This window comes from Molothrus aeneus, chromosome 1 (assembly GCF_037042795.1).
Source record: "Molothrus aeneus isolate 106 chromosome 1, BPBGC_Maene_1.0, whole genome shotgun sequence".
In the NCBI taxonomy this organism is placed as follows: Eukaryota; Metazoa; Chordata; class Aves; order Passeriformes; family Icteridae; genus Molothrus; species Molothrus aeneus.
In genome coordinates this window covers 83,849,216-83,869,329 of record NC_089646.1, presented here as the reverse complement: position 1 = coordinate 83,869,329, position 20,114 = coordinate 83,849,216, and the positions used below count along the sequence as shown (strand labels likewise).

The following is a 20,114-nucleotide window of genomic DNA, read 5'->3' as shown; positions in this document are numbered from 1 at the left end:
CTCGGGCTCTCAGCCACAATACTCCCATTAGTATACATGCATCCGTCTAGGAAGAAAAGCCCAGAGATTTCTCCCACTTCTCCTTGGGCTCAATTGCCTTTTATAGGGCTGACCACTTTCTTATGAGAGGTGTTTTTGCGTCTAGTGAAGTAAATATTTGTCTCCTCCCAGAGTGTTGACGGCTCTTGCTGGAAGTCAATACATTTTAAACCAGTAGCTCTTAGGGAAGAGTGCAGATTTGCTTCCCTTAAAAGAACTTTTCCACAGTCCGAGTTATTTGCAAGCTACTTGCAAATCGGATGGCTGGGAGCTACCGTGGTGAAACAGCGAAGGTCCCAGCGCACAGAAGTTCGCAGCAGCAGTCTCTAGTAGTGCTAGTGGCAGCCTGAGGATGCCGGGAGGGCAGGGCGCTTTGCAGTACGCGGGAGCTCTGAAGAGCCCACCGTCCTTCCGGCACACGCCGGGAGCCCGCTCCGTGCTGTCTGGAGCGCAGGAAGGAGAGCTGAGATACTTGGCCTGAGCAGTTTTGCGGGGAAAAACGTGAGAACAGGACAGGACCGTCGAGGTTAATGAAAAAGTCCGAACACAAATGTCTCGCGTGTGCAGATGCTCTGCTGGTTTTAAAGCCAAACCAGCCCTTCCCAAGAAAAGCACGCACCGGTGCTACCTGCGGGTGAGCTTTTGTTAGAGGGCAGGAGACCCGCCACAGCCCCAGGATGTGCCGGCCCCAGCGCCGCTCGCCCCGGGACGGGGGAGGGCGGGCAGGGGCGCCGCCACACCGCCCGCGGCCGCCGGGGCTCCCGGCCGCCCCCTGCCCTCGGCGGGGCGCGGGCCGGGGCTGCGGCTGCGTGCGGCGGGGGCGGGAGCGGGGCGGGGCCCGCCGGGAGTCAGCTGGGCGCGAGAGGAGAACGCGGCGGTGGTGGGCGCCGTTAGCCCCGGAGCCGGCGGCGGCAGCAGCAGCAGCGCGGACAGGCAGGCAGAAGTTTTCTCCGCAGATCCCTCCCGCAGCCCGGGGACGCCTTGCGGAGGCGCGAACGTCCCTGTTCGTGTTGGGTGTGTTTTGCTTTTTTTTTTTTTCCTTCCCTCTTTTTTTTTTTTACTTAATTGCCTTTTTTTTTTTTAATTGTGTGTTTTTTAATTTTTTTTTTCAGTTTTAATTTTTTCTTTTGTTACTGTTGGTTTTGAGGCGCGTGGCTCCGAGAGCTCGCTCTCCCCCGCCCGCGCCCCACTGCACCGCGCCGCCCGGAGGATCCCCCTCCCCGCCTGCGCTCCCGTCCCCGCCACCGCCGCGCACGACCCTTCCCCCGACCCGCCGCGCCCGCCCCAAACTTGGCGGGTGCGCGGCGCCCGGCGGGGACGGTGCCGGCTGCCTGCCCGCCCTGCAGGTAAGGGGCCGGGGGGCGGCGCGGGGCGCGCAGGGGGGAGGCGGCTGCTGCCCCTGGGGAGCCGCAGCGGGGTGAGGCCGGGCCGGGGTGGGTGAGGGCTCGCCGGCTTCTCGGTAGCGGAGGCCGGTGGGAGGAGGAGGAGGAGAGCAAACTTCCTTTTCCTGGGGCCGCCGGCGAGCCCCCCCCCCCCCCACCCCCTCCCCACAGTGCCCGCGGGGAGCGCCCCCCGCCCGGCGCGGAGCCCCCGGGGTCGGACGGGGTTCGGCCGGCGGCCGCGGGGCTCGGGGGATCGGCCCTTTTCCCCGACTCGGGGCTTCCTTGCCGCGTTTTGTTTGCTCGCCTGCTGCGCGCCTCGCCCCGGCGGTGCCGGGAGCCGGGCTTTCCCGTCGCCCCGCGCTGGAGGAGAGCGAAGACCTGCCCCGCCAACTGCTGGTGGTGCTGCTGCCGCCGAAAGTCCCCGGTATTCCCCCCGCTCCCTTCAGGGTTTGCAGGAGGGCTGGCGGATGGGCAGTTCGCAGCAATGCCACCCCGGGGTGCTGCCACCTTCCTGCTGATGTGCGGCCGTGTGCCCGCCGGAGAGCGGCCCTGCCGAGCCCCCGCCGTGTCCACAGCCCCTCGCTGGCTCGGGAGACCCTTCCCGGGGGGCGGTGCGGAGCTTCCCCTGCCCCACTCCCCGCCGGGGAGAGGCGGGCACGCATGGCTCTCATTGTATAACCCTGGTGCTGCAAGCCGGGGCTGAAACTGTGGCATCTTTATAACTGCAAACTGTGGCATCAGTTTGCAGTTAATTGGTTTGGCAGATGAACTCCTGCACAATCCTCTTGCCCGCTTCTGTTGCTCGAGTGCCAGCGCCCCCTCCCATCCCTTTCTCCCTTTTCCCCGCTTTCCTTTGAAGCGTCGCATAACTCTGTATTGCCAGCAGGATGGAAAGTGCTGATTCAGCAGCCAGGAGCCCCACTCCATCTGAAGTGGTGGTCTGCCTGAAATGCTCCCATTTGTTGAAATGGGAACATGTGTTGCTGGTATGTCAAAGCAGCATTGATCAGGTTTTCTAAAACAGACCCAAAGAATGTGCTTTGCTTTTCTCTCCACCAAGGCAGAATGAGTTTGGGGTTGGGGCAGGATACGAGGGATGTGGGCATCTGCCACCTTCAGTTAGGCTTCGAAGGGGCAGCTGAAATTGTTTTGCCTCTTAAAGGTGCTTATGTGTTTTAATGGAGATGTTGTGGGATGTGTAGCAAGGATGCATTAACGCTCCAGCTCCATCTATTCCTGAGTTTTGATGCTACTAGTTGTACTTACAGCTCTAGAAAGGGTACAGAGAAGGGCAACAAGGCTAATCCTAGGATTAAAAGGAGTGAGTTATGAGGACAGGTTAAAAAAAAAACCCACCACAAACACATGGAGATTAGAAAACCTGCTTGGAAAAGGGGAAATATGCTTGAAACTTTAGATGAGAGCTCTGGCTGCGCTTCATGATGCTTTTGGGGCTGAGGCAGGGCGCAGGAGCTAAGCAGGATGCTCTTCCCATGCTGTTAATCTTCCTCCAGGGCTTGGGCTTAACCTCAGAGCAGCATAAGAAGGAGAGCTGTTCCAGAGCTGTATTCCTCTGGCTACCTTTGTACAGGTATACATTAATATCAGAGCTTCTTGGGTTTTCTTTCTCTAACACCGGACTCTTTAAAATTCAGCGCAGTGTCGAGCAAACAGCAGAGCCTGAAGAGCACTGCTTGGTAGCTTTGCTGCAAACAGTAAACCAACAGAGCAGCTGACCCTGATGCTTGCCTCTGGTGCTCGTTATACCATGTTCTGGTCTGATTTATTTTCTTCACTTGGACGTTATTTGTTCTTAAAGTAGGTCTTGTTTGCCCTGGCTACATATTAAAGATCTTGTGGTACTTGCATGGTTTTCCTTGGTTTTGTTAATCAAACTATCCCTTCTCTTAGCACTGTGTGAGTTGGCTTTTATCCTCACATACAGCCCCACCTGGATTTCAGAAGTGTGTTCCTCTGTTTTTTAATGTGTAGTCCAAAAGCTCTGCCTAAATGCAAAATGGATTTCTGCATCTCAGTTCTGCTGAAGAGTATGGTGTGCACTCTGTAAATAAAACAAGTGTTTGCAGCCCTCTGTCTTGGGAGTGCTTAAATTACTCTAGCAAGAATCGTTGTGAAGGTTTTTTAGAAACCTTTGGTCATGTTCTCATCTGTGCTTGGGATGTAAATGGACAAAAAGTGTCTGGATCTTTCTGGCAAAGGTATCCTTCCAAGGCAGAGGGAGTTCCCAGCTGGCAGAGGAGAGGCATAGCTGGGTCATGCACTGCTTCTGCCAGCAGCACCAGAGTGTTGTGCTGAGAATTTGTTTTCTGACAGCCCCAAGCGAGCAGATGTCCCTCTGGACTACCAAGCACTGTCAGCTTCCCTGGGCACAGGTAGCAGTGGCAGCAGGCAAACTGAGGGGCTCTGGGCTGGTGTCACTCTGGGTGGGACCCTACTGTTGCTCCCTTTTGCTGTGCCTCTCTGCATGTGGAGGTTGTGGAGGTGATGGTGCTAAATGAGGCCAGATTTTTAGGTATAACTTCTGCCTAGACCAGCTCAGCTCTGTCTTAGGAAGTGTGTGTATGTTTGTCTGTGAAATGCACTCAGGTGCTTCTTCAGACCACTGAAATGTGGGGTGGGGTAATAGGTGGAGGGGTGCCTTTTGATGTCCAATGGTATGCATTTTTAGGATGCATTTAAGTATTTGCTCAATTAAAAATTTCACTGGTTGCAGCAAACATTGTGGTGAAGACCCTTACTATTTTCTGCTGGCCTTTTTATTCTAAATCTCTGAGTGGAGTTTATTAATGGGGTCGGGGAAAAGCTTCACTTTGTGCTAACATTTCTGTCCAAACTAAGACTAAGGAAGCCTGCTTTTCTTTGGATTTATCTCAGCTATGAGAGTATTGTTGCCAGTTCACAGTGCAGTGTTTCTTAAGCGTGCCCACCTGGCCCAGTGTTTTCATAAACAAGGAAGATAACTCCTGAGACCTCTGCCTCTGTCAGGCTTGCATGCAGCTTGCCAACTGGCTTGGCTACAGTGTGGTTGCATAAGCCTCCTTCTGTAGGAAAGCAGGCTAAGAAGTTAGGATTGTTTTTCTTGGAAACTGGACCTGCTCCTGGCTATGTCCAAAATATACCAGTTGCAACTCTTCACCCAGGGAAATCTAGGAATGGAGATCCTTTACCAAAAAAGTTGAAACCCCACAATCCTTTTTAGGAATTAAAAGGAATGAGGTTTCCAAGGAATCCCTTTATTAGCATTGAGCTTTATTTACAGGTTTGCTATCTTTACACCCTGCTGGTCAGGAGAGCATGTTGCAATCTAAACTTGGATGTGGCAAAATAGTCTTGATTCCCATTACTTTTTCTCCCAGACCAGTGGTTGTTTTGAAACATAATATTATGAAGTAAACAGATGCTACCTCACTGACTTCTCTTTCTTTATACATGTTGAACTGTGCACTTCTGAACTAGTCCTGTGCCAGGTCTTTCCTATTCTCATGCCATCTGTTGAACTGGATAGGAGTTCTCCCTTTAGCTCAATAGGGGTCCTCTGTCACATTGGGAATGTGGAGAGCACTATCCTAGAGAGCCAGATTCCACTATGAGAGCATCATTAAAGAAAACTGATCATCAGTGTGAGGCATCCTGTCTACAGACAGTCTCTTAAGATCTTCAGTGATGAAACAACTAGAACAGCCTGACTTTAGAAGATTTGGTTTGATATATTTGACATTCCCTTTTCTTATATGCTTTATTCCCCTGGATACCATCTTGTCAGCAGGTATGTGTATAGAGAGACAGACACTGTTTTTCATACAGGTCCATTCATCTGATAATGGAGGTCATGGTTTCTAGCAGCTTTTGGACTTCAAATGTCCATAGGAGCACTGAATATCAGTGCCAAGGTATCCTAAAACTTTTTAATAAAGAGATCTTCACATTCACACTAATGTGCCTCCATTGACTGAAAACTTCCTTCCCTCTTTGCCTTCCTAGGATCTTCCATAAGTCATAGATGGATCAGCTTGTACAGAGCATATGGACATGGCTTTTAGGACTGAGGGCATTGCAAGTTCATCCTCTGCTTTAGAGTACTGCCCTTATGACAGTTCTGTCTTTGCTGGTCTCTGTAAGAGGAAAGACCAGGGAATTCTGTTACTGGTGAGGAATCGCTCACAGAAATGTGAGATTATGAGCACTGGGTGAGTTACTTTCCCTTAGAAGGTGGCAGCAGCTTTATGGATGCTGCTTGGGTTTTTACAGGCAAACAACCTGTAGTGGCACTGACCAGAGACTCAGGTGTGGATTGAACAAAAATATAGTCAGGATGAATAAGGATGGGTTCTTCAAAGCCCAGCACTAATGCTCATTTACAAGTCAAGAGAGCTTTTAATGAAACCTGCTAACTGCATCCCAATTAGTTAACCCATGGGGAATGCAGATTACCCCTCCTGAATGGTTACAGTAAAAGCTGTCATGAAGATCAGTTGTTTTAAAGTGGATGATCTTTTTAGCAGAGTAGGACACCTTCTCCCATATCATGGATAATGCAACATGTAACTACTGCTGTAAATTAGTGGGAGGGACCTTCTTCCTGAATCCTTTCAGAAACCTTTGGTAAGTCATTATATCCCTGGGTCTCAAATGATAACTTTGGAGTGAGTAAAATGTTAGAGGAAAATGAGTAGTTCTCTGACATGTGATATGAAGTGAAATTACAGGTTATATCAAGCTTGAGGATTGCCAGACTAGATCTGGAATAATCTAGGCACATGGCGTGAAAGTCTACCTCATTGATACTGAGAGAGGTGAAATGTCTCTTGGAATTCTGCAGCTTTCATGACTGCTGTCTTTGAGATTTTGCTGTTTCAGGTGCAATGGGATAAGGCATATTTGCTAGAATGGTTTGAACTCTTCTTGGAGAAAGGATCAGCAGTGATAAATTCCCCCTTTACCACATGATGATGGAACAGACTCTGTTTATTCTTTCCTAAAGTGAGAACTGGGGGGAGGGTGAGGGGGGTTGAAAGTCTTGATTATATTATGCTGTGTATTTGTGAAAAGAGCTTTGGGACAATGGTTGATAGTCATGGTCCTTGGATGCAGAGGTGATGAGTGCCCTAGACAAGTTTCCTGGGAACATCATGGCTATCTCTGCATTCTCTTCTTGTGGGCAGATGCTGTAGAATATCTGAGAAAGAAACACGGTGCCCTTTTTCTGTTGTATTCTTCTGTTGGACTCCAGGGGAAGACTGCAAGAGCTTTTCCCATTATCTTACCCTCCTGCTGTTGAGCTGTCATCCTTAGGCCGAAAGCAGCAAGTTGAGCAGCTATGTTGATCTTAATGCCCAACAATTGTGTTAATGGTTGCAATATTAACCATTGGACAGTTTTGTTGCTCTAGCTGTAATATTCAATGTATTTCTCAGCAAGTCTGTTTCAGCGTTTTTGGAGGCCAAATCCAAGGACCATGGGGACGTTCCAAAAAAGACTGTTTTGCACAGACAGGGATGAATGGGGTAATTGTAAACACATGTTTGGTTAAACCACTAGCAAACCAACCTCTCATTCTTCCCAGCCTCCATCAATGCCAGCTTCTACTAGCTCATAACAGGACAAAAATAGGAAATTACTTTCCTGGCAGACAAACCATAGAGGAAATACCATACCATCCTGTTGGAATAAACCTGTAGCCCAGTGGGAAGGAGCTCTCTTGCTGAGCAGCAGTGGGGATTTCTGCATTTGTTCACACAGTAAACATCAGAGCGTGGTCCATCCACTCCCTTCGCGCTCTTGCTACAGAATTGGTGTCGGCAGAGAAATCTGAGAAACTGAGTGTCTGCATCCAAGCTGAGCCTGTGGTTGCTGAAGGCAGCTAAGTAAGGGTGGATAGTACTCCATGAGACCAGTATCATTCTTCCATTATGCATCCCTGGTGAGAAAATCAATAAGCAGGGAGAATGTGTCAATCTCTAGAGTCTTTTCATGGTGGAGATTAGCACTTGATGAGCACTTAGAGACTTCTTTCAGTGCCCAGCATCTAAATTCTCCCTTTTGATGACTTGATCTAGTGGCTGCAGCTCTGTCCAAACTCATGTTGTTGGTTTGAAGCATAGACTAAGCTTTCAGAAGTTACTTTTATACTTTGCTTAATTTTATTTCTAGCTCTTCTTCAGGTATTAATTTAAATTTTGAAACTGTGAGGAAGGGAATCCATTAAATGTCATCCAGATCTCTTTCAAGGCTGATGTTGCTGTTAGTGAACTATCTGTGGTTCTGTGATTCTGATTTAACACTTAAGCATATTTTTGGTGAGGGAGTTGCAAACGGGCTTTGTATCTGTGCATGCTTCATATATTTGTAGATGTCAAAACTAACTGCCAGCAAGGATTTGAATCCTTTACTAGAGAAAAAATTACTAGAAAAATTTTCCCAGATACTGACTTTATTGGAGGATGGTAGGACAAGGTACTTGTATATTAGAAAGGATTGGAGCAGAAGTTTTCAAGGCTGAAATAAAAATGGGGAGGTGATTTTTTTTCCTCCCTGCTTTCTTCTTTCCTTCTTTTCTGTGATGTTCATGTCTGCCAAACTACTAGGTACGGATTCAGATAGGAGAACATTCTCTCCTTAAATGGGAATTGAGAGAGGGGGTGAGAAGGACTGGGGGAAGGTAAAATCTGTAGGTTGGTCTTGCTTAGTGTACTGTTAAAGCTCTGAGCATCCTTGGAAAGGAATGAGGAGCTTTTATTATATCAAAGCACAAGTGTGGAATTAAACTTCAGGGAGTTGGAAAAGCTGAAAACTCAGAAGGCTTTGGCACAAGACAAAAATATCACAAGCTTTCTTAAAAGGCCTGCTTTCCCTTCTGGCTCAAATGTATTAAAGTCCATTTAGCAGAATGTTAAGGGAGAAATATGTATTGTGAGACCATCGATTATTTCTGACTTAATGTCTTGTGGGGGATCATTCTTCATTCTAATAGCTGCTCGTGCTGACATCACCCGAGATATCAGGGGATTATGTCAGAATTCAGGCCTTGATATTGTGCAGAACAATGGCTCAAGTGCTGGCAGATGTTTTCTTGGTGGGTCAGGTTGCTTTTGTTTATCCTGTCCATCTCTAACTGTGATGTTCCAGTTACTGTACATGGTCACAGCAAGAGATGTAGTAAACAATTTCCAAGAGAAGCTTATCTCTGCAGTGCGATGGTGAGGACAAAGTACTTCTTGCCTCTGCATCTTATGCTAGAGGCAGATTTACCATCATCTAGATGCACAATACATGCATTTTTAATGGTTTATGAAAAAGCTCACCAGCTGTAACATTGGTTTCTTTTGTTTTGTTCTGTTGTTTGTTGTATTATGTTTGTCATTCCAGGAATTCTGAACTGAAGTTAAAAAGTTGAGTCCAAAAGCAGGTGGGTTTGGCGGTGAAGGTTTTTTTTCCCTGTTCTGTTGGTTGGTTTGTTGTTGTTTTTTCTTTTGCTTTTTCCCCATCCCTGGCTGTTGGGCACCTAGCTTTATTATGAAGGCCCTTGTGGTTTAACCTGTCAGGCAGCTACGTACCACACACTTGTTCACTCATTTTACCCCCACATCAGTGGGATGAAGAAGAGAATTGGAAAGAAGGCAAAACTCCTGGGTTGAAATAAGACAGTGTAGGAGAACTGAAAAGGAAGGTAAAATAGCAACAGCAACTGAAGAAGGGTATACAAACAAGTGATGGATGATTAGTGTTGTTGCTCACCACCTGCTGGTTGATGCCCACCCAGTCTCCCAGCAGCAGGCCACTCCCTCTCTCCAGTTTTTTTGTTCAGTAGGATGCCATGAAGTATGGAATATTCCTTTGGACAGTTGGGGTCAGCTGTCCTGGCTCTATCCCTTCCCAGCCTGTTGTTCACCCCAAGCCTCCTCACTGGTGGGGTGAGAAACTGAATAGCTGTTGACTTGTGTGGGCACTACTTAACAATAACTACAACACTGGTGTGTTATCAGTATTATTCTCATCCTAAATCTGAAACACAGCTCTATACCAGCTTCTAGAAAGAAAATAATTCTACCCCAGCTGAAACCAGGACAGCCCTGTGATGGGAAAGAAATTGAAATAGCCCTTTGTGATGCTCTAGAAATGAGTAGACTGGAGTGTTACAGTCCGTGTGTGATCTTCATGAGCTGGTTATTTTGATATACTTTACTGGTAGGCTGTTAGAACATTACAGGTAGTCATCACATTTAGCAGTTGAAAAGTTTTTGAACAGGCATTGTGTTAATTTTCCAAAAGGCTTCAAGAGAATTGATCAGCAAGACTATGAGATTAGCTGTAGGAATGGAGAGCAAATGCTGTTCGAGTTGCTGACATCTCTAATGTGTACTCAGACTTATTTCACATTTGGCATGCATTTTTTTGTTCTAGAGCTGATGCTAATAAAGGTCAGGAAAAATCTCTGTGGCGTTCCTTGCTAGCAAAGGTGGATTACACTCTTAACACATGGGAAGTCAGAGGAGCATTGCAAAGGCTGTTGCAGCTGATGCAGTTAAGGTGTGTGGTAACACTTGTAATGCCCGGTTGAGTTGCTGGATAATTTTCTTCCCCAGTGTGCTTTGAAAAGCAGTGTTGGTACAGCCTTCAGTAGGAGAATGGCATTGCAAGATGTCTTGCTACTCTAAGCCTTAGGTAATTTTGGTAAATGTGTAATTGATCCTCATTTACTTGGAAATTATTCCACTTTTCTTCCCAGGAGTGGGAGAAGTTCTCACAGGTGTTTGGAAAATGGATGATTTTGAAAAATTCAGTGAAGGAGTCCTGTGCTGTAACAGCCTGACTTTTTGTGTGTATGCATCTCTGAGAACTTCTTGGGTCCTTCATGTCCAACAGTCCAGCTCTTCCTTAGCAAGATTTATTCCCCAGGGGTCTCATTTAAAATTCACATAAGCTAAGGTGACATATCTGTAGGTGATGTGAAGTTGCCTTTCAGGTCAATTTGACAGTGCTTGGTAGAGTTTCAGGAAGATACAACATGTGCAGCTGTCAGAGAGGCAGGTCACTTTTATCTCTTTGAGTATTTAAATACTAATTTTTTTGTGTGTGTGAAAGCTCTACAATTTGAAGAGGTGAAAAAACCTTTCCCTGAGAAGAGAGGCACATTTTCATTTCTCAAAGGACGTGGGCTATGCTAAGAGCTGACTGCTACCAAAAGCTGACAACGTTTTGTTGGAGTGTTTGGGTGTCTTCCCGTGGGCCAGCTTGGTGGCTCACTATGTGTGTGCATGGCTGACTCTCTAACTGGGTAGGAAAGCTATCCTGTGTACTTGTTTTTTTCTGGGATTGGTTTTCTTCTGGGTTAAAGGATGGGATCAGTTCTTGGAAGCATGGGGTGGGGCAGCTGAGGTGAGGTGCTCTTCCAGGGAAAGAAGAGAAATGAGAAAGAGAAGAATAGATCCCATCTATCCCAATAGATCTTTTCAGTGGCAGCAAACTGCTGGGCCAGCTTGCAAGCCATCAACTTATTTTTTTCTTTGTGAATTTCAACAAATCTTATGGAGCTTCACAAACAACCAAGCTAAAGACTAAACCTGGCTTTGTAGAGGGTCTCCAGAGCCTGTCAGTATTTGCAAGGTCTACCTGTGAAAGGGAGTTTTCTGCAATATGTGGGGGTTAACCTTGTGTTTGATCTCTTTGCTGCCCTGGAATGTGGATCAAATAGATGTTGTGTTTATTCGTGTCTTTTTAATTTTGCTTCTTTTTCTAATAAAATGGACCTGTGGTGCTGGGTTGTTTTCTTAAAATGAATATGAAACGTGTCAGGGCTAGGTGGTGTTTTTTATTGAGCAACTCAGCCATAACAAAAATGTTACTCTTGCTCCTGTACATTTAAAGAAGATAAAAATAGCACCTTCACAGTTTCAGGAGATTATGTAAGGTATGTGTAGCTGTATCTTATTATATGATCATCATGAAACAGAGCAACTAAGGAAGTAACTGGTAATAAATCCATCATTCTTCATATTATGAAAAATAGTAAGCATGATAGCTGTTCAAACACCAGAGATTTGGTTGACTTACTCTGAAACGTAGTGGTAAAACATATTTGTTTCAGACCAGTTACCAGCTGAAATGTTTTTTTTTCCTGGAATGTCTCATCTGTTCCCAGTCTCAGAATCCCAGAACTGCCTGTGAGCTGGTTCAGCCGTTCTGCTCTGATCAGGAAGGGTTTCTGTAGCCAAAGTCAAATAAAGGCATTTGAGGTGACTGCTCTGGTAACTGCTGGGAAATGGCCTTGATGGCTGTGGGGCAGATCCTGCCCTTGAACACCTGGGATTCTTGAGGGGCTGCCTTAGAGCTGCAGTTTCTCAGCCATGCTAAAGCTAGTCTGCTTTGGCCTGGAAAAATCCCAACCAAACAACAACTCTGCAGACTGAAAACCAGAACGAGTTCTTCTGTAATTTCAGTTATTATTCTTGGCTGTGTTAAATGTGAAATGATTTTGGGGGCAAGATGACATGTCATGGATTTTCTTTGTTTTACCAAATAGAGTTTTGGAAGACTTGGAGTTCAGGTTCTTGGGTTCAGGATTGCACAGCAGTGACTGGGGTTTCTCTTCAGAAATTTCTGAATAGTTTTTTCCATAATTTTAGCACAAAAATGGTTGAGTTTTGACTAGCTCAGTCCTTCTGGCTGGATACCAGTTCCATTGTGTGTGGACTCTTGGATGGATGGAAGAAGAGATCTTTTCTCAGCCTTTGTTGCAGGGACTTGCCTCCATCTAGAAACAGTTTCTGTCTTTTGCAGGGTCCTTTGGGAGTGACAACATGTGTATTAAATATTCTTCCCATACCCTGTGTTTTACTTTGAGCACTCTTCAGCTGCTGACTGAAGTTCAGGTTTTATAGCAGATGCTACTTATGATGCTTCAGTTGCTTGGCATATCTGTGTCAGGTTTTGGGGCTCTTGAGGTGAAGGAAGTAATGAATGAGCAGTAATTTCATGGGCACACTAATGCCGTTATGTACAAATAGCAAGTTTCTTCCTCTTTTTGGGATGTCTGGCCAACTTGCATGCTTGCCTTCAGCCATGTCATATCTGTACTGACCTTGGCAGTGGTTCAGAGAAGATTCATAAAGCCAGAGAAGCATTCATGGGACAAGTACTTTGAAAAATTAATTGTTTTATTTATTTTTCTAAAGTGTGTGGGTACTGAAGCTTTCTTCCTGTGTGCAACTGTGGCTCGTCTGAAGTCAATGTTTGACTACAGACCAAGTGGTGTGGTCAGAGTGAATTTTTTGCCTAAGCCTATGTTAGAGCCATAAATTGTTGCATTGTGTGGGTAATGATGCTTTCATCCAGTACTTGGTCTTAGTCACCTCTTCTTGCCAATATCCTCAATTCTGCAGTTGTGACTCTGTGAAACCAAGCAAGGAAGTATGTGAGGAGCTCGAGAACTCTTTAAATCCTGACTTAGTGTCTTGAAAACCTGGAGATTTCCAAAGTGGAATATATATGTACACTGGATCTATTGCTATATTATGTAGCCCTTTTATGATGTCTGAGGGAGGTATATCTCCTCTGCAGTTCAATGCATGCTGCATCCAGCACTTCTTTGGAATCCCTGGGACCCTAGGATGAAGCCTTTCAGCAATGGAGTGTATGCAGGGCTGGTTTGTGCTGAAGTTCTGAATGGGGCTTGGGTAGTGTGGGAGCTTTTTAGGGCTGTGGCTGTGTGTGGATCTGAGAGGCTTGGAGGAGGGAGCTTCAGGTTAAGTCTTCCTAGAGTCTTCTGGGATCCTTTTAAAAGTAGTGCTATAATGGGGTGACTCAGGATACCTGACACCTTAGCCATGTCAAATGAGGTCCCTAGAAAATCAAGAGACTGAAAGGCTTTATTAAAAGTGATTTTCACCTGAGATGCTGTCTCTGAGATCCATTAGAGTTTAAAATTAACCAAATATTCTAGGTAGCTTAAATGAATTTTAATGAATTTCTGCCACTTTTATAAGAAGACTCTTATTTACAACCTTGTTGCTTTAAGTGCAGCCTGGATTACAAGTGTTTTATTTTATCAATGGAGATGATTTTGTAGCATGGCAGTAATCTTCCTAAAGGTTTGCCTGGTCAATGAAGAACTAACAGGATTTGTATAAAGCAAAGCAGAGCAATCTAAAGTAGCTGTATCCTAAAACTGACCTAACCTATAAAGCTTTGAATTTTCATATCCTCTTCCACTGCGATACACCACAAAGTCTCCAGCTCTTTTGCATCCTGTAAGAAAGAATTGAGCCATCCCATTATTAGGGAGGAAAAACTGAATACAGGCAAAAGATCTAAAATTTATCTAAGAGTATAAATGAAGGCCAACTAAAATGGTTGGATGTTTGTTAATTGTGATACATACTGAAAAAGACATATCAGAAGCTATTTCAGTCTGCTTTTGAGCATTTGATTGAGCAGTTTCTAAGTGACCTCTCTGCTCATATGTGTGTTTTGTAGCATTGGGGAGGGAGAGGGGAAGCTGCTTTAAAGGGGCCATGCTGAGAATCTAGAAGAGAAGGTGCAAAGAAGGGCAATACTGATACAGCTCAACTTTTTCATCCCCTTGATCTTTTGGAGTTCTTTTCCCTCCTCATAGTGCACCCACTTCTCAGCAGTGTGAGATGAGGAGGAATCAAATTGACTTCCATTGCCACATGTGGCTTTCTAGTGTGATGTAGAGAAAAGGCAAAGTAGGCTGCACCCCCACCCTTCTCTGGTGAAGATGATGTGATGGGTGGGGGAATGTCCTAACTCACAGCATGGCTAAATCATGGCTCTGAAAATCATTACTGATACGATTATCTCTTTGGAGTAATGCTAACACTTTTCTTGGAGCTGCTGTGAGGCATCTGTATGAGAAAAGCCTGCAGTTTTTGGTGGATGTTTTGCCTGTGTGATGGTTTTATCACTCTGTGTTTGCTCCCACGTCCCAGCTCATGGAAGTTAAATTCTCTCAGAGATGATGGTTTCTCCAAAGGTGGAGGAAGTGTTATGAAAAAAATGGGGAGAGAAGGAGTATTTATACCACAGTGCATAGTAAACATCCTGCTTGTGATACAGGTAGCTAAGTTGTGCCTAACACTTGACCTGGCTTTGGTCCTGATATAAACCCCAAGTGTTCCTTTGGAGTGGATGTTTATGTGCCATGTCCTGTGGCCTGGTGGCCATTTGGACAGTCAGGGATTCCAGGGATAACCACATGGTGAGGCACTAAACAAAAATGCTTCTGCTGAATGCAAACAGTGGTGCAGTTGAACTACATGAAATGGCAATGTGTGTTTACCTTTCTTAACTTCAAGCGCCTACACCTATGGATTTTATTTTTTAAAACCATTTTATTTTTCCTTCTTCTGTTTTCCAGCCCTGTTAGTATTTAGGAGTGATGAGTGCTTTGCCTTTGGGGACTGTCAGCCTCATGGTCCAAGATCCCAGTATCTGCAGTTGTAAATCTGCAAAGTGGAGAGCAGAGAGTCATTCCTGATAGAGAGGGATGGGCACTGCCACTAATCCTGTAAATCCACTGTGGGTCCCTCCCATGCACAGAAACCTGATCTTAACTCCTGCATCTTAACATCTACATCTCTTTCCTTTGCTGTGATATTTACATATAATTCCTACTTCTTTAAACAAGAGGGAGTTGGATCTAGTCAGATTTGAGGAAAGATGCATGAGCTAGCCTTATGAATATTTATCTTTGCATCAGCATCTTACTCAGGGATACTCAAGAAAAGATGACAAATGAGTGTCTTTTTGACATGCACAATATAAAGCAAATGCAATTTCAAAGCTTCCCTTAAGCCTCTGTGGCATGCTTAAATATCTTCCAGTTGCACAGTTAAAGGCTGAAATAATTCTTGTACCCTGGATTTGTGAGATTTGTGAAATGCCTATACCCAGCTACTTCTATTGATGCAAATGGTGGAGGTCAAACTGGTGTGTGGGGAGAGGGGCTGAAGAGAGAAAATTGTCTGAATATGATAGTGATTGCAGTTGTGTCTAATCAGAGTTCATTTCCTGTAGATATTCCCAGAGGTTTTGCATAGTGAGAACAAATGCAAATGCAGTTTGGAATACACTGGTGTTCACAGTCCATGAGCTAAAAAAAATTGAAGAGATTAAGGTTTTGTTGGTTACCCCTGCCCCCCCCCCGCCCAGCTTCCAGAGATGCTTGCTACTGAGTAAGTGTAGTGCCAAGCTTCAGAATGATAGGATTGCACCTTGCAGTACCTTCAGAATGATTGGATTGCACCAGTTAGTTTGTGCTGGTTATCTTCCACCCTCTTCTGCAAGAAGAAATTTCTCTATTCCTTGTATCCTTCAAACACCTGACAGGCAGTGGAACCATGAGATTTTGATCTACAGCTTGTAGATTGAGGCAAAGCATTAAAAAATACACATGACATTACAGTAAAAGTGGCGTTTCTGCTATTTGTCCTCCAGAATGAGACTGAAGAGCAAAATTCATAGGGCTGAGGGTATGGCCCATGTGTCTCTCTGTTGTCAGATTCTGGTTTATTTGTGATGTTAGGATATAGCTGGATCCGTGTATCAAGAGAGGCAAGTGTCAGTGTTATGCTTCTTGAAAAGGTATTTTGACACCTGAGATTTTTAGTTGGTTGGGGGTTTTCTTGTTTTTTAGGACTGAGTCCTTTCAGCCCTGAAGGTTAGAATTGATATGCAGCTTGTTGGTATTCTCATTTTGCTTTGAGAAAAGAGAGGAGACAATGCATCTGTCAAGCTTATTTTTCTTGTAGCGCAGTGCTAGATCTGGAGAGGAGACTTGATGCAGGTAAACAAGTCAATGAAAAGCTGGAGTGTAGCTGTGTTTCTGATGGCAACTTGGTGGCAGTGGTTGGGGGAAACTGCTTATTCCTCGCAGTCTTGGGTATTGACTCACTGTTTTTTTTCCCCTTAAGCAATTTTAACTTGATGCTTCTCTTTTATCTCTTCCCTATGCCCTCACTCCACCCAGTACAGTAATGTTTTCCTAAATCTTTGCTTTTGAAACCTTTCTGTTTCTTCTGAAAGTTGTGGGCATGGAGAAGATATTATTCCCCCTTTCTTTGCAGGAAGCTTTCATAGATTTGAAAGATTTCATCATGACCCTTACTTTTGCTTCTTTTGGCTGAGCTCCAGTTAATTCTGTTTTTTCTTTTTTCCTTCCAGATGTCATGTTTTTCTAATTCTGTGATGTTCCTATGGCTTTTGCTTGGATTCTTTCCAGTTGATCTTTTCTGAAATTTGCTGAAGATTGGGTACAGCTTCATGCTGGAAGCTTTATCAGCCACAAGTAGAGCAGAACTGTTGCTTCATGATTCTCACATATGTTCCTCTATACATTCCTCTATGGCATTTGCCGCTTTCTCAACAAAGAATTTTCCAGTTTCTAAAACTTGCTTTGAATTAAGTCTTCCAGCAAGCTGACAGCTTTAAGTTAGCAGCTTCCCCAAGTTTAATAAGTATCATTTTTTCCTTCATTAACTAGATCATTAGTGTTAGAATAGTGTGGGATCAGGGCAGATCTCTGCAGAGGTTATTCAGTATGTCACGCTATTATGTGAGTATTTCAATTTTTTTTTGACGTTCCAAGCAAATATAAGTCAGTGCAGTTGCTCAGTCACTTTCAAATCTGCCATAAGATGACTGTTTGCATTGATAACAGTGAGACAAAGCTTTCTTATCTTTTTGTGAGAATGCAATTTGAATCTTTTGATGTGGTTTTACTAATGTCAGGATTCAGTGTCTATTGCTTCTGTGTTCCTAAAATACATTATTCTGACATAGTAGTATGTTGAGTTGGTTTGACTTAGCTTATACATGAACAACCAGTTTTTGTTGAGTTCAATTTTTTATTTTCTTCTTGGTGCTAGCCGATTTAATGGCAAATGTGCAAATTAATCAACAAGTACCATTCTTAATGTTTTTCTTTCCACTCTTTCCCCCCTCCCAGTTCTGTAGGAAATCACTGTTTGCCATTCTCCAGCCTTTGCTACCTTGTCAATCCGCTATGGACTTTCAAGAAAAACTGCTAATGATTTGAAGCTTAAAAAAAAAAAAAGTTTGTCCTTTTTTTAATCTCCTTTCTCCTATCATCACTAGCAGTAGTTTGGATTTATTTGTTAGGGTTTTTTTGGTTTGTTTGTTTGTGGGATTTTTTTGTGTGTGTATTTTTGGGTGGGTTTTTTTGTTTGTTGGTTTTTGTTTGGTTTTGTTACCTTGTAGCTTTTCTGAGAAAGTGGTGAGTTGACTGACCATTCCTTTAATCATTATTTTATTGCTGTGAAATTACAGAATCAGTTTATGTCTTGTTTTGCTTTCTCTTACTTTGCTATTGCAATAATTGTCTGCAGGCTATTGCTCTTTTAGGGGAGTATAACTTTTGCTTAACCTCTTTACCTAGCAAGACAGACAGACAAACTGTTGCTTGCTTTTTGTCATGTATGGGCAACAGCAAAGCTTAAATATCTTGTGTCTGAGGATTAACTAAAAACTGAAGATGAGAGAGAATGAACACTCAGTGGCAGAAGGCTCTCTTCAAACACAGAGCAAGTTCTTTCATCCAGAATCAATATACTGAAATGGTTAAAGGGCAAATGCCAGAAGGCTGAATTTTTGCCTCAGCTCTTTTGTCAGTCTTAAGTTTGAGAACATTTAGCTGATGCCCCTGATCAGCTCAGCCATAACTCAGAAGCCGTGAAAGGTTTTACATATATGCTTCTGCTACTCTGAGGTTAGAATAATTGAAAATGGAAAGTAATGATATATACTGATGAAGCCAAAATGCCTAGATAATGATATGATAAACTAAAGGCTTAGTCTTGTGTCACCACCAGATCTAGAAGTGTGTTGGATAAGGGGATGTTGACAGAGTGGAGAGAGTGAACAATGCTGATGCTGTTCACAAAATAAAACCCTTCTGAAAAGGAACGTACAGTTTCAAGAACAGATGGTCTAGTGGTAATAGAGACTAACAAATTTTTGTTGGCTGGCAGCCGTCTTTCAGGTTAGGATTTTGTCTTTAAAGCTCTTTCATAGAGTTGACTTCCTTGCTGCAAAGTACTTGTAAAAGGACAGAGTAAATTCCTCCCGGGACCTTGTTCTTCCTGATTGAACAAAAACGAGTTTACAGTGGAAGCACAAGGTGAGGGGCAGTCAGCTCACAGTGACAGGTAAGGCTTTGTTGGAGCAGCCTATGGATGTATTGGATTTTATTCTGCTCCCTGCACTCCAGAATTAGCATGCTGCAGGACGGTTGTCACCCCTGTGATGGAAGGTGGGAAGACTGACTTGGAAATATGCACAAGTCTTGCTTTGATCATCTCATTTCTTCTGCAGAAGAAGCATATTGTTTGTGAGACAGAGCTTACATAATCTTCCTTCTGTGGTGTGTGTAAACATATTTAACACAGGCCTTTTGTTTCTTGACTAGTTTAAATTTAATCCATAGTTTATGTGCAGTGTGGAAGGGGACAGAAGAGGGGTGAGTTAGAGTGCATTTTAGATTTATCCTCTCCTTAAGTGCCCCAGAACTTGTGTGGATGCAAACCAAGCAAAATGGAGATAAAATAATCCCATTCTTATCTTCTATCTGTGCCCTAAAGACAAAGTGACTGTCTCTAACTAATGAGTGGTATTGCAACCCTCAGTCGTTCCTTGCCGGGTTGGTTCTCTTGTTGCACAGTAGCTGGGAGAGAGGCTTTAAATGCAGAATTAGCATATAAGCCTGTGCCATTTTTGGCTGGCTGTTAATGTTTAAAGTCTTTAAAGTCACCCACCAAAGACAAGGCAGAAGAACAAACGTTGGCCTGGGTATGTGGCATGTGTGTTCTTGTTTAACATTGGAATTTCTGGTATGGCCAGGGATGCGTGCCAGCTTTGGCAGCACAGGGCACAGTTCAGATACTTAAGTACTGTACTAAAAATAACAGGACTATTTTAGACTGGGACCCAATTAGGGAGAGAATGACTTGTTGCTCTGCAATAAGTAATCTGAAGTAGCAGGCAGGCTGCAATGAGCATGTAAACTCGGCTGTTTTGCTTGCAGAGCTGCCAGTTTTGACACTGCTTCCTCACTGTTTTTGTTAGATGCTTTTCCAGAGGTTAAATAAAAAAAAAAAAAAACAAACTAAAAAAACCCACCCCAAAATGCTCCTCTTCTGAAGGCAGGCTTTACGTGCTTTAGTTCACATTTTGATATTGCAGTGTTTAATAGCATGACAGCTCCTAATCCTCCAGTGCTGGCTTGGGAAATTCCTAGAAGGCAGGGAGCGGGAGGTGAGGAGCAATGCTCTCCCTGACACACTGAGTAAGCTTCACTCTGCCACACAGAAGGGCAGCAAGGGTGAATTTGGGCAGTCAAGGAGCAGAGGTTGTTTGAAAACAAGTGCTTTTCCCTTGGTTTGCCTCCTGGGCATGGAGGAGAAGGGGAGTATGATTCCTGAAACTTGCTGCTGCTGCTGTTGTGCTTTTCTGTGTCAAGAAGTACAGTGAAAATAACTTGCACATTTAACCTCCTGAAACAAAGCATTACTTTACACTTCACTGGTTTCTCTCTGATGGTTTTATTTTTGGTGATGCTGCTGGCTGCCACCTTCTATTAGGTTGCTTGGATTTCAGTGAAGCAAGTTAGAGGAATCTGCATTTCTCAGTGCACAGTGT

At 44.3% G+C, this 20,114-nt stretch overlaps 1 protein-coding gene across 2 annotated transcripts in view; it reads left to right on the top strand.

Annotated features, from left to right (window-relative positions):
- Positions 1 to 909: 909 nt before the first annotated feature.
- GRB10 (growth factor receptor bound protein 10) overlaps positions 910 to 20,114 on the top strand; it is a 145,473-nt gene continuing 126,268 nt past the window's right edge. The window contains exons 1-2 of one of the 2 annotated variants that reach the window (XM_066560066.1): positions 910 to 1,053; positions 1,152 to 1,385. The gene's annotated coding sequence lies outside the window, so the exon portion shown is untranslated. The remainder of the gene's footprint in view (positions 1,054 to 1,151; positions 1,386 to 20,114) is intronic. The other variant, XM_066560074.1, reaches the window with a different exon arrangement.